The sequence below is a fragment of the Puntigrus tetrazona genome, chromosome 3 (genome assembly GCF_018831695.1).
Source record: "Puntigrus tetrazona isolate hp1 chromosome 3, ASM1883169v1, whole genome shotgun sequence".
NCBI lineage: Eukaryota > Metazoa > Chordata > Actinopteri > Cypriniformes > Cyprinidae > Puntigrus > Puntigrus tetrazona.
In genome coordinates this window covers 26,010,799-26,022,956 of record NC_056701.1, presented here as the reverse complement: position 1 = coordinate 26,022,956, position 12,158 = coordinate 26,010,799, and the positions used below count along the sequence as shown (strand labels likewise).

Genomic DNA, 12,158 nt, shown 5'->3' with positions numbered 1-12,158 from the left:
ATTAGTAAATAAATGCAGACGGTTATGTTTTCTAATACGAGTTGCATGCAGCCCACTCACACGGCTCTGTCTGTTTGTTAGCCAGGGTTCAAAGGTCAAATCATTGTTACTAGCCGGCTGCTCCGTGACATTTTCAGGCATTTTTAAACGAAAATAAGAAAAAGATAATAATAATAATTACACAACTCATACATATCGTTCCAGTTGGGATCTGTAATATTTTATAATGTTTTGTAGGAATTCTGCTCAGCAAGGCTGCGTTAAAACACATGTCTGACTCAAGAAGGGGGGTCTCAAAAACTTACTCATATCGTTCATTCATTCATTCATTCATACTGGATGCATGCGTCTGTTTGTTAGTTAGTTAATTTAGATTTACCCTAAAATGCATATTAGCGGTCAAAATAAAATGAGCATATATATGTGAACTAGGCCTATATATCTGAACCAGTGTGTCTATTTGAAGCCCTGACAAAATTCTATGCTAAGTGCACCAAGACCGCTGAAACCAAAATATCAAGAAAAGCCCTCACTGGGGAAAACGTGGTAAAAGTTTGCAGACGTTTCAATTAACCCTAAAGCAAAACACACGCAATGCAAAGTCCAAACTGTAGGTAAAACATCTGTGAAACCTTAACATGGAAATTCTTTCATTATGGCAATACTTTGGGCTCTATTTTTAGTCTTTTTATTGTGTGTACATGAGGTAACAAAGAGCCAATGAACAGCTCGTATAAACAATGGAAATACACACTAGCTATATTTCCATCCACCTATTTTATGAGCAATATTGGGATTTAACATGCTGATATTGATTTCCTCCTGACACTCTTGTTTGCGATATTAGGTTTCAACCAAATAGAGGCAGATCAATACGAGATGAAGACAATTTTGTTGATGTGGACCAAAATTTTGCAACTAAATTTGAGACGTGGCTTACGAGCTCAGTAATGTGTTACATATGGAAAAGAGTAGATATGAGATAGCGGGGTAAACCAAAGAGTTTTCTGCAGATCTGGAGGTCCTTTGAAAAAATAGCTGGCAATGGGGTTGGGGAATTCTTCAAAATGTTTTTTTTTTAATGCAGGATGGAAATGCCAAGATGCATGAATCGTACATATGCACGTTAAAAAAAGAAGATGCACTCAACTAAATGGGATAAATTTCTTATATTTTACCAAATAAGTTCCTATAATGCGTATCAAAAAGACATGACATGTGACATGAGACAGCAAAACTGGACAAACCAATGGACTGATCCAAAATCGCAGGTCTCAAACAGCAGGCTTTCGAAAAACCGATTCGTAACTTTGGATGGAAACAGCGAGTCCGCGTTCACCTACGTTTCCAAGTTTGACTATATCTGAGTCACTACAGGGTGGCTTGACCACATATGCGAAACCAAACCAAATATAGAACATGCAACGGTTCAATTTCAAGTCTACGATAACCGCGATCGCTTCTAACCAAGAAACAAACTCACGGATGGCCCGAGGCTTTCAGCAAGCGTTTTTGGCGGTTTCTTCAAATGCACAAACCGCACCGGGAAGTGTCTTGTAAAATCGGAGCAAAGCTCTGGACATCAGCTCGGCAGCACCAGTGAACTTTCACTCTGCAAACTGGGAAGCGTCCGGAGCATGACGCGGCTTTCACGGCCGGGTGAGGCCTCTTCCTGTAGTCTGCGGAGCCGCAGGAAATACTTCATGCCTTATTCATACCCCTGAGCTGCTCTTCTGTCAAACTGACAGATGACGACGAGGCGGAGAGAAGACTGCTGCTTCTGTCTTCTCGCTCACCGGACACGAGCAGGGTTCACAGCGGCGCTCGTCTTCCTCTCCTGTCCCGCGCACGCCGGCCGGCTGGGGGTCGAAGGTCGAGGAGACGCTCGTCGAAAAAAAGCCGCAGACTCACCGTGTGAGTTGCGTGGCGGGAAGAGGAAGGAGAGCTTCGCTACAACTGAAGCAAAACTGGATGACCATATTGTACACCATATTGATCTCTCGATAGGTAGCGTTTTGAGATGATTAGCTTAAAAGAAGAAGAAGAACAAAAGGGCAATTTCGCTCCAAACCCCAAGACTGCTCATGTTGAAACCAAAAGAAAATATTTTAACGAAAATAATGCATATGAATGGAGTATTTTATTATACTGATAATAATAGGAAATGTAAGAAATGAGAATCAAACCAGTTTTTCTGAAAAAAAAAAAAAAAGTTATTTAATTTTTTATATAATTATTATTTTATACAATTATATTATATACATTTACATTATAGTGTATTTTATTATATGTTAATTTTAAAATATGTTAAAATATAAAACCATAGTTACTTTAATATCTCACAACATTACTAATTTCAATATATATTTGATCAAATAAATAAATTTGGTAAGAATAAGAGATTTCTTTTAAATCCCAAACTTTTCAAAATACTATAACATAATAAAAAAATAGATAAATAAATAAAACAACTTCAATTGACACTCATTTTAACAGAACAATTAATGCAAGTGCCTCAATAATATTAGAATTCACATTTCTGCTTTGAAATCCTCATCGACTTCCACGTAATCTACATTTTCGCTTTTCATTAGGAAAAAAAGAGAGGATGAAAATATGCGCCTGCTGTAATCGGCCTTATCCCACAAATGCTGTCGACTTGGCTTCACTGAACCAAGCCTAGAATATTCCAAAAACAAACCGAGCAACTTCTCACGGGAAATCCTCCAGTAATCTCCTCAAGAAGATTTGCGGAGTGGAAGACTGAAGGCAATGAGCAAATGAACAGGAGAGAAACGGACACTATGGCGCCGCTGGACAGGTAGAGAAAGCGTGGACACACGCCCGAGTGCAGCCCTGCGGCGGGAGACACAGCGAGTGCTCGGGACAGCTGGGTCACGTGCACCGGCCGTACCAACCTCAGCTAAACACCGCGACGGCCGTATACAGCCAGACCTGTACACAGCAGCGCTTCCTGATGTTCATCAGATTCATTCACTTTCTTGATGAACCGGTCAAAAATGCTCTAATGTTCTAATCAGAATCCATCCCTGAATGAACTGAAAGCAATGCACTATTCATCGAATGCTAATATCTATTCATATTTCAGTTATGTTTTATTTACATTTTTATTTATTTTTTTTAATCAAGATTTAGCAATTTTGCTGTGCTTTTAATTTGCATTTGTTTGTTTTTTATAGCCGTTCAGTTTTAATTTGCGTAATTTTAGTACTTTAACTTATTTGATGAATATTTTGATGAATATTTTTTCCAGGTGTATTTGTGGTAATGCCATTTTTAATAGTTTCTGTTTTAGTCAGCAACAATAACGATGTTAAGATCACGAGGTTTAAATCAGTGACGAGATACTTGAAAACGAGTACGGTCAAGCATCAGATGAAATAAAAGCATTTGTTTACATGATATATGAATGTGTCTTTTTTTTTATATAAATGTATATAATAAACAAAAACATATTTTTCTCTTACATGCACGTGTTTGTAAAATAAAACAAATACGCAGTACGCACTCGTATATTATGTTCTTTTAAGTGCAATTATTCGTGGAGCAGGATCTTTTATAGCCTGAGACCAACGATCGAAAAAACTATGCACTAAATACTCTCTGAGAATCCAACTTTTTAACAGCGTAAACGCCTCTGAACGTGTGAAAGTGCGTTTTACCGGCCCTTTAACAAACACTTCAGATTCCAAAGCTACTTATGTGAAGCCTCATTAAGCCCCCTCGTCCGTGTTTTCCTTCCTTAAATGTTCATGCCTCGGTGGGACAGGTTCAGACCCGAGTCTGAAAGGAGGGACCCGACACTTTTTACTTCATCACCTTGATCTCTCTCTAGGACAAACATAATCTTGTCGTCGCCACTTTAACAAACAGCTCAAAATGACAGCAAGACATGTTTGAGGAAGACATTTTCAAGTAATAATCGGTAATAAATCTAATATATTAAAACACTAAGGTATCGGTGATACTGGTTCAGTCTGTAGAAGGTCCAAGATCTCCATTTTATTTTCTTTGCATCATTGACTTTATTATTTTGACAGCCTTATCTATTTCAGAGATGATGCTTCTGAAGACATCTTTTTATGTGTAAATTACTGCATTTATTTGGCAAGAATTCATTATTGATCAATTAAACTGATTTATCTCTGTTTCTATTGAACAAGATATCATAAAATTGTGTCAAGGTTTCCAAAATGTTTCCATTCGATACATCAGAGTGATCCTTGAAGGATGACGTGAGACTAAAGACTGGAGAAATGATGCTGGGAATACAACTTCACGTCACAGGAATGTTTTTTTTTTTACATTTATTCAAACAGTTAATAATAATACTTCACAAACTTGCCGTCGTGTAAAGAAACCCTCCACCTACGTGCAGATATATTATGCATCTGCCGACACTGTAGCCAATCGCAGTCATATCCGTTGAACAACTGGCCAATCAGCGGTGTTTAAGAAGCCGCTGAACGGCGCTCAAAAGGAAATAGCCATTTATAAAAATTTCGCAATCGCAAGTCGTGCCCATTCGACTACACCGCTGTCACTTTGTCTCTCAAGCTAACTGGAAGGCCCTTCTCTTCTGTACAAGCGCTGAGCGATGGGGGGAAAAAACAATACCTGACTCATAACGAAATGCTCATCTGTTAGGATGTTGTCCTGCGGTCAGCACATCCTGAACCTGCAGGATCAACTTATGAGCTCCAGGCCCCGGGGGGCAGGAGAAAAAGCAAGGCGCTGTTCACAAATTGTTACCGAAATCAAATCAGTGTCCATAATACAATCCACTCTCTTACGCACTTGCGATGCTGCACGACAGCTGAGAGAGACTTCGTGTGCATATCTGGGCTTGAATCATGGTATATCATGCGTGGATGTATCGCTCAGCCGTATTTACAAGCAAGTTGTAAAACCAAGCAGAAACTATTCTATCAGCTAAACGTGGCGTTTGCTTTAAAATCATGGTGCCAAAGTGCAGCATACGCATACAGAACACCATTGTTTAGATGCAGGCAAGTTATGCTACTTATTCTGGTCTCACAGATTTCAACGCTACCTAGGAACTCCAGTCAAATGCGACGCCGCAAACACGCCCAAATGCAAAGCAACTGCAAGAACGTGAGATTGGCTCGCGTGACCGCTCATGTACTAAAAAAAGAAAGAGAAAAAAAAAAAAAAAAAAAAAAAAGCCAAGTCCCAGCGGTTAAAGAAGACGCTACAGAGAGCACCGAGTTTTCACACCTGCGCTCTCAACGAATCAAAAGTCACACATGACTGGATCGCTTCCTGCTTTATGGCGCTTGTAACCAAATTCAGGACCAGACATGTCAACGCAAAAACGGTTTCAGATTCATCAATAAATCACACGTCGACCATCAGTGAAAGCTATTATAACTGAATACCAGTTGTCAATAAGTGAAAAAAACGGTCACACTGTGTTAAAATATATTAATAATAAAATATGTTATTAAAATATATTATTAATTAATAATATGATCATTTTTAAAAGTGTACAAAATATTGAGTGAATATTTTTGATAGCGGCTGTATACATACTGTGTATATTTCACACAAAAATTAAAGATTAGACTAATTTAAGAGGCATTTATTGACATAAATAATGCTTTCATGTTTACTAATCATTATTGAGATTAAAATGTATTATTATTTAATCACATATATATATATATATATATATATATATATATATATATATTTAAAGTATATATAGAATCGTTAATATTTTATTCTGGTTGATTCTATTGTTTCGTCATTATGTCTAATCATTGTCCAAATGTTGTAAACCCTACTTCGGCTTTGTTGGTATTCTACATGTAAAAATAATATATTTGAATAAACGTAATGATTATGAAAATACCGCAAATGACTAACTGTCAAACCGATGCATTACAACAAAGTATGAAAACTTTTAGGAGTCAAATCAAAGGAGTTATACAGACAGAGATAACCGTGTAATCTAAGTCAGTAGCATGAAATATGAAATAAAAGGTTATAAATGTCCTAAATGTTCAATGTTAGAGAAAAGGTGGTCTCATTGAGAGCAGACAGAGGCTTCAGTTTCTCTTTAAGTCCTGCTGGCGAAACGCTCTCACTCTCTAGTTATGAATTTCCTAATAATGAAAAAACTAATTAATAGAGTTTTCTAGTAACATCTGTGTGTTTGCACCAGGATGAAGATGCAGGCTAGCACAACATCTAATTTAGCTAACAGTGCTGACTGTATGATGCTGCCAGTTAATACACGACTTTAAAGCATTTCCAACGCGAGCGGTGGATGGCTATCGACCATTAGCCATTATTAAAAGCACAATTTTATTAAAGAAGAAGCTATTAAAAGCCGCCAACTCACCGATGCACTGGCCAACGGGAGTGCTGCTACGATTCCCCAACAAGAACTCCATCTTGATGACAACAACAATCCGCCGACACACGGAGAGCTGGCGGACGGCGCGCGTAAGCCCCGCCCAGAGCGCTCTGTGATTGGCCTAAACAAGCGAAACTTTTAATTGATTGATCAATACTCGTAAGTCAATCACGGAATCAGGTTCCACCTAAAAAGCGCTCCCGATTTGCGAAAACCTGTGTAAATTGACGTTACCTGATAAAACATTAATTCCAGTTCAACTTAATTTATGGACATGAATGCTTTAGGCAATTATGTTATTTAAACAGCATTTGTTGTATATTGTACGACTGGTACATTGTCAAATATTATTGTAAAATGTATGTAATAAATGCCTGAATTTGCTTTAATGTCATAAATTATCCAACATATATAAATAAAATCTTATTCGAAAAATATCGCTGTATGGTTCGTAAATAAATAATTAAACAAAACAAGCGATACACTGATGCCACACGAGCGTTGCTGCTGTCATATCAAATTATTTAAATTTCAAGGTTTAAAAATATCACATCGTAACGAAAATATATTTCAATTATTTTAGCCCGCCCCAAAGCTACTAAAATCTCCGGAAGTTGTGCGTTGGTCTGCTGTTGCTAACGCAATGCGCGTCGGCGTCCAGAAGACGTGTGCTTGTTCCGGCAGGTCTGTTATCAACTGAGAATTTATCGCCGAATGTGAGCTTTTAATACAGAAAAATAACCTTTGCAATACAAAAAGTTATGACTGATTTTACGCTGACAGGTTCCAAAATAAGCAATTGCTTTACATGCGCTAGATTCCGCTTCTGACCTCCGTGAGGCCATGTGTTTCTGCAGGAAAAAAAAGACCTCAGTCGTCAGAATCGGCGGAGAATGAACTGGCAACAGGATGAACCTAAAGTAATAGACGAGGGAGATGCTAAAACAAGCAATTGAGGAACAGGGACCTCAGGGGCAGGTGCTGAGACATTGCCAGGAAAGAGGCATCCAGTAGGAAGACGTGCTACAACTAAGGCTAGACTACAGGAGTACGAGCATCACTGATCGTTTCGCAGCTAAACTGAATTAATTAGTACTAATTACGTTTCAAATAAATTAAGTGAAAATGAATTCACGTTACGTTAACGAGACTGCATTAGAAATTATTATTGTTATTATTTATATATTACATTTTTGTAGACGTGCTGAAGATTTACCACCTGTGGCACTTTCACCTCTTTAACGAAACTTCAGCTGGACAATAACCTCATCGAGAGGATTGAAGGATTAGGAAAGCTCACTAATTTGGTCTGGCTCGGTGAGTTCAGCTCGCCTCGATATCAAAGCAAGGACGCTTAATAATCCGCCTTTGTCGTTTTCCTCAGACCTGGTCATTCAACAGCATCAGCTGATCGAAGGCCTGGACCTCTCTCAGCAAAGCTTCAGGACTTGAGTTTATTCAACAACCGCATTTCCGTCGTGGAAAACCTGGACACGCTGCAGAAACCTGCACGTCCTCCTCTTTGGGAAACAACGCGATCGCTCAGCAACTCAAAAATGTAAGCCAGCCACGTTTTAGGCGATTCTGCATGTCCGTATGTCACCGAAACGTAAAGCTGAAAGAAAATCACACCCCGTCCTCCAGGTGTTGTACTTAGAAAGTTAAGAACCTGCGCACTCTCAATCTTGCGGGAAACCCCATTTGTGAGATGAGGAGAGGTACAAGACGTTTGTGGCGGCGATCTTCCGGGGATTTAGTTTATCTGGACTACAGACTGCTGGATGAACAGACCCGGTAAGTGAAGACGTTTATCAGTTCTTCATAAGACCTGCATATAACTGTGGTTGTTTGGCTTAATTTTGTGGACGTATTGATATCTCTTGTGAAAAGGAAGCATGCGTTTGCAAAGAGTATTTGCTACAAAAATATGCTTTAAAAAAAAAAGTGTGAACCGAATATTAATATTTTAGTTACACATTTGCTGTATGAAGTTGTAATTTGTTATGCTTAAAAATGTAACACAATTTAAATTTTTTTTATCTGTAATTATACTTGTGAAGTGCACACTTCTTTTTCATAAGGGACAGATTTTTCCTAATGTTTTTTTAATGATTAAAATGAATATGTTTTACATATATGAAGCGTGAAACTGCTAATGCAAAGTATAAGTATGCCGCTGAGGGAATGCAACAAAACGAGCCATGGAGCAGCAGGCAACGGAGGCTGAGAAGGTCAGCTGACGACGGAGCTTCAGCTTGCAGGGGTGACCACCGTTATCTTCTTCGGTCTTTACTTTTTTTCTCGAGGCTAGTCTATGTGGTACGCGCCTCTGAATAAATGCTGCTTCCTTCTTTTGACAGGGTAGCTTTGTGGAGTTCTTGAATGGACCTCAGCTCTTCAACAGCATGTTTGATGAAGATCCTGATGGGGAGAAACTGGCTCTTCTCCTGGAATGGAAGCTCTGTCGAGTCATATCCTTGTCAGCAATGCCAAATATAATAGAAGCTGTGCTATATTAAAACACTAAAAGGCCTCAAAACCTATGTATATATATATATTTACCTTGATGACCATGGTACGTGTTTAAGAGCAAGATGGAGGCTCTGTGTGTGCAGATATTTGATTCCGGTTTGACTCAGCATGCTCAGAGAAAGGCTGAGGTGGAATCCTTTTTTACCTGTTCCCGTGAGGCAGCGGCTGACAATCGGCAGAAAGCAGCACAAATAGCAGCTGACTTTGAAAGCTCCAGGAGGCAGGTCGGTCCCCCTCAGGCAAGCTGGGAAACGCGATGCAAGCAATATACTCACAAATGAATTCCCATTCCGCTGAAGAATATAAGCGGAGATGCAACAGATCGCAGAGCGTCGAGCTACTCGAAAGACCACATCCGTTCCTGCCAGGAGCAAGCCAGCCAGCTCTCTGAAACCCTCATGGGTCTGGAACTGCAGCTGGTGGACCAACTGGAGGTCAGAACAAAAAACCTACGGGCGTGTATGTTTTACAGGAATCGTTGAGACCTAAAAATGTAAACGTTTAGTGAAAATCTTAATTTAAACAGGTTCTGTAGCACTTGCTCGCTGATGGATCACCTGCAGTGAATGGGTGCCGCTCAGAATGAGAGTCCAAACAGTCAGGAAATAAGACATTGAAATAATCCACAAGCAACTCCGGTCCAGTTTTCCCTAACAGCCTGCCATATTTCTCTCCTAATTCAGAGAAAGCAATATTATTGATATTTCCATCTTGGATCTGGTTTATTTATGACAAAACATGCATCTTAACTGTTGGGCTTTATCAGCTGTTTGGACTCTCATTCTGACGGCACCCACTGCAGAGGATCCATCGCTGAGCAAGTGAATTCATGAATATATATATAGTAGATATATATATATATATATATATATATATATATATATATATATATATATATATATATATATATATATATAAGTTTCATTTCTAGGAGATATGTTCCTTTAATGTATCATTATATATGGATATATTTGCAATTTTAAGTTTCCTACAAATTTGCTTTTTTAAGGACATCTTCAAAGACTTTGAGAGGAACATCTCAGACATGGTTGGAGGGTTTATTGAATATGTGCAAGGGATATATCCTTTATTCAATAAATCCTAAACACCTACACACACACACACACACACATACATTTTTAAAAAAAAATACTTCTTTGACTTTATGCACATTTGCACAATGCAGAGATCTGGAAAACCAGCACCATGAACAACAGCTTGAGATTGCCTTGGCAACGCTGGAGAAAGGTGGTCAAAAAATGAGCTAGAGGAGGAAATATCTGATGATGTAGCAATGGTCAGTGGAAAGCGATCTTGACCGCATAACTTGGAAACAAAAAAAAACATTTGTGTTTATATACATTGTGTAAGAAAGAAGACTCCATGGTAACTATTCATGTCCCAGACTCTGTATTTCATCTTCATTTCTTATGCTTCAGTATGTAGCTGTTGGTAGATAAAGACACAGTGACCAACGTCAGCAGCTTCCCATGACACCCACCTGCTGAAGATTGATAACAGGGAGGACGAGCTCCTGACACGGATCAACAGCTGGATGAGCGCACTGCTGAATTCAGTACAAAATTATAATTATACATACATTATATTATATTGTAGGCCCTTTTATTTTGATTTTGTTCATGTAGCCTACCATGCAAACTGTCTAGGATCACACTTCCCTAACTTCATTTTTTTATATACATTAATATTATACAGTTTGTCACAGGGTAGCCTATCATGCAAGACTTTTTATTATTAATGTTGGAACCTTTGTGTGTTTGCTTATTAGATACATGATGAAGAAGTGAAGAGGAATCGCAAGCGATATCGTAGAGATCCGAAACTACGTTTGGTTACGTGAAGGATGAGCTGGAGGACATGCAGTCGTCTGAGCACCGTTAAAATGTTTCTCAAGTCAGATTCTTAATAAAAAAAACAAAAACCTGTAAACTAATTTATATATTTTGTTGTCAGTAAACAAGTGTGCTTCTGTATTCTTATAGTTTTAAGTACTGAAATGGATTAGTTTTAATGTTTTTAAGTGTATTTTATTTTATGCAATCCTGCCATCTACAGGGAAGCACCAGTGTTACAGCAATTTCATTTGTTGACTGTAATAGAGAGCTGTACATAAAAGGACATTTCTCAAATGGGGTGTTAGCAGCTATATATATTACAATTACACATATCTAAATGTACTTAAATTCCCATAGCTAACACAATATTTTCTGCAAAAAAAGTGTTTAATGTACTTTGTTTGTCAGAATATCACACATTAAAAACATATCAAAATACTAACAAGAATGTCACTGCTTATATATGTATACAAACAAGAGAGACAGTTTACTATGTTATACTGGCAAATTCGCTGCTGAGAAACAGCTGTCATATCTACAACATTACTGACTTGCTCTTACGTTATTTCTACACTAACGCTTCCAGCGAGTAGAACTACAAATCCCATAACGCTTTTTTCAGAAGCCAGTTAATGAGCGCACGGCGTCATCGTTACTCGACTTCCGTCGTCCAATCAATTAACAGCATGCTGGGTCACATGACTCGCCGTTGAGCGCCTTCGTTCTGCTGTGAAGGGACGTAACCGCGCGTCCTGCGGGAGAACTCCTAAACTTACGCATCGCGCTGTTTAGCGTCGCGTTTTTCCCGTCCCAGCGCGTCAGATAAGCGCCGCTTCGGCTGCTCGAGCTCTGGGGAGAGCCCTGCGAAAGCGATCGATTATGCCGGTCCGTACCGACTGCTGTCAGGGCTCGCCGCTGGCCTGCTTGGCCTCGGCCTCTCTCGTTCCGCCCCCGCCGATCAATACCCAGCAGCCCGGCGTCAACACCCTCTGCTCTACAGCGGCTCCCAGTTCCGCGTGGTACCAGAAGAGCAAAGGAAACTTCGTACGACGTCGAGGTGTCCTGCAGGTAAACACGCACGCTTAGCGACGAGCGAGCCCTAAGCCACGGCAGCACTGTGGAGTTCAGCGCACCTGCGAATCCAAACGACTGCGCTGTCCTTAACTGCTGTCTAGGTAGGGAGCTCACTTGCGAGTGGGAAGTCCTAAAACGTTATTTGCTTGCTCGTGGGCGGATGCTACTAAGGTAGTTTTCGAGCCTAGAAACGCTTATTCTGCGTAGTTTCACGTACAGCGGCGGGCAAAATACTTATTAGGACGTTTATTATTAGGCAGCTAAAATGGGCTTTAAGTCCAGTCATTTCTATC

The 12,158-nt window shown here is 39.4% G+C and overlaps 1 pseudogene; it reads left to right on the top strand.

Annotated features, from left to right (window-relative positions):
• The first annotated feature begins 7,282 nt into the window (after positions 1 to 7,282).
• On the top strand, positions 7,283 to 10,837 carry LOC122341387 (annotated as a pseudogene).
• Positions 10,838 to 12,158: the final 1,321 nt, after the last annotated feature.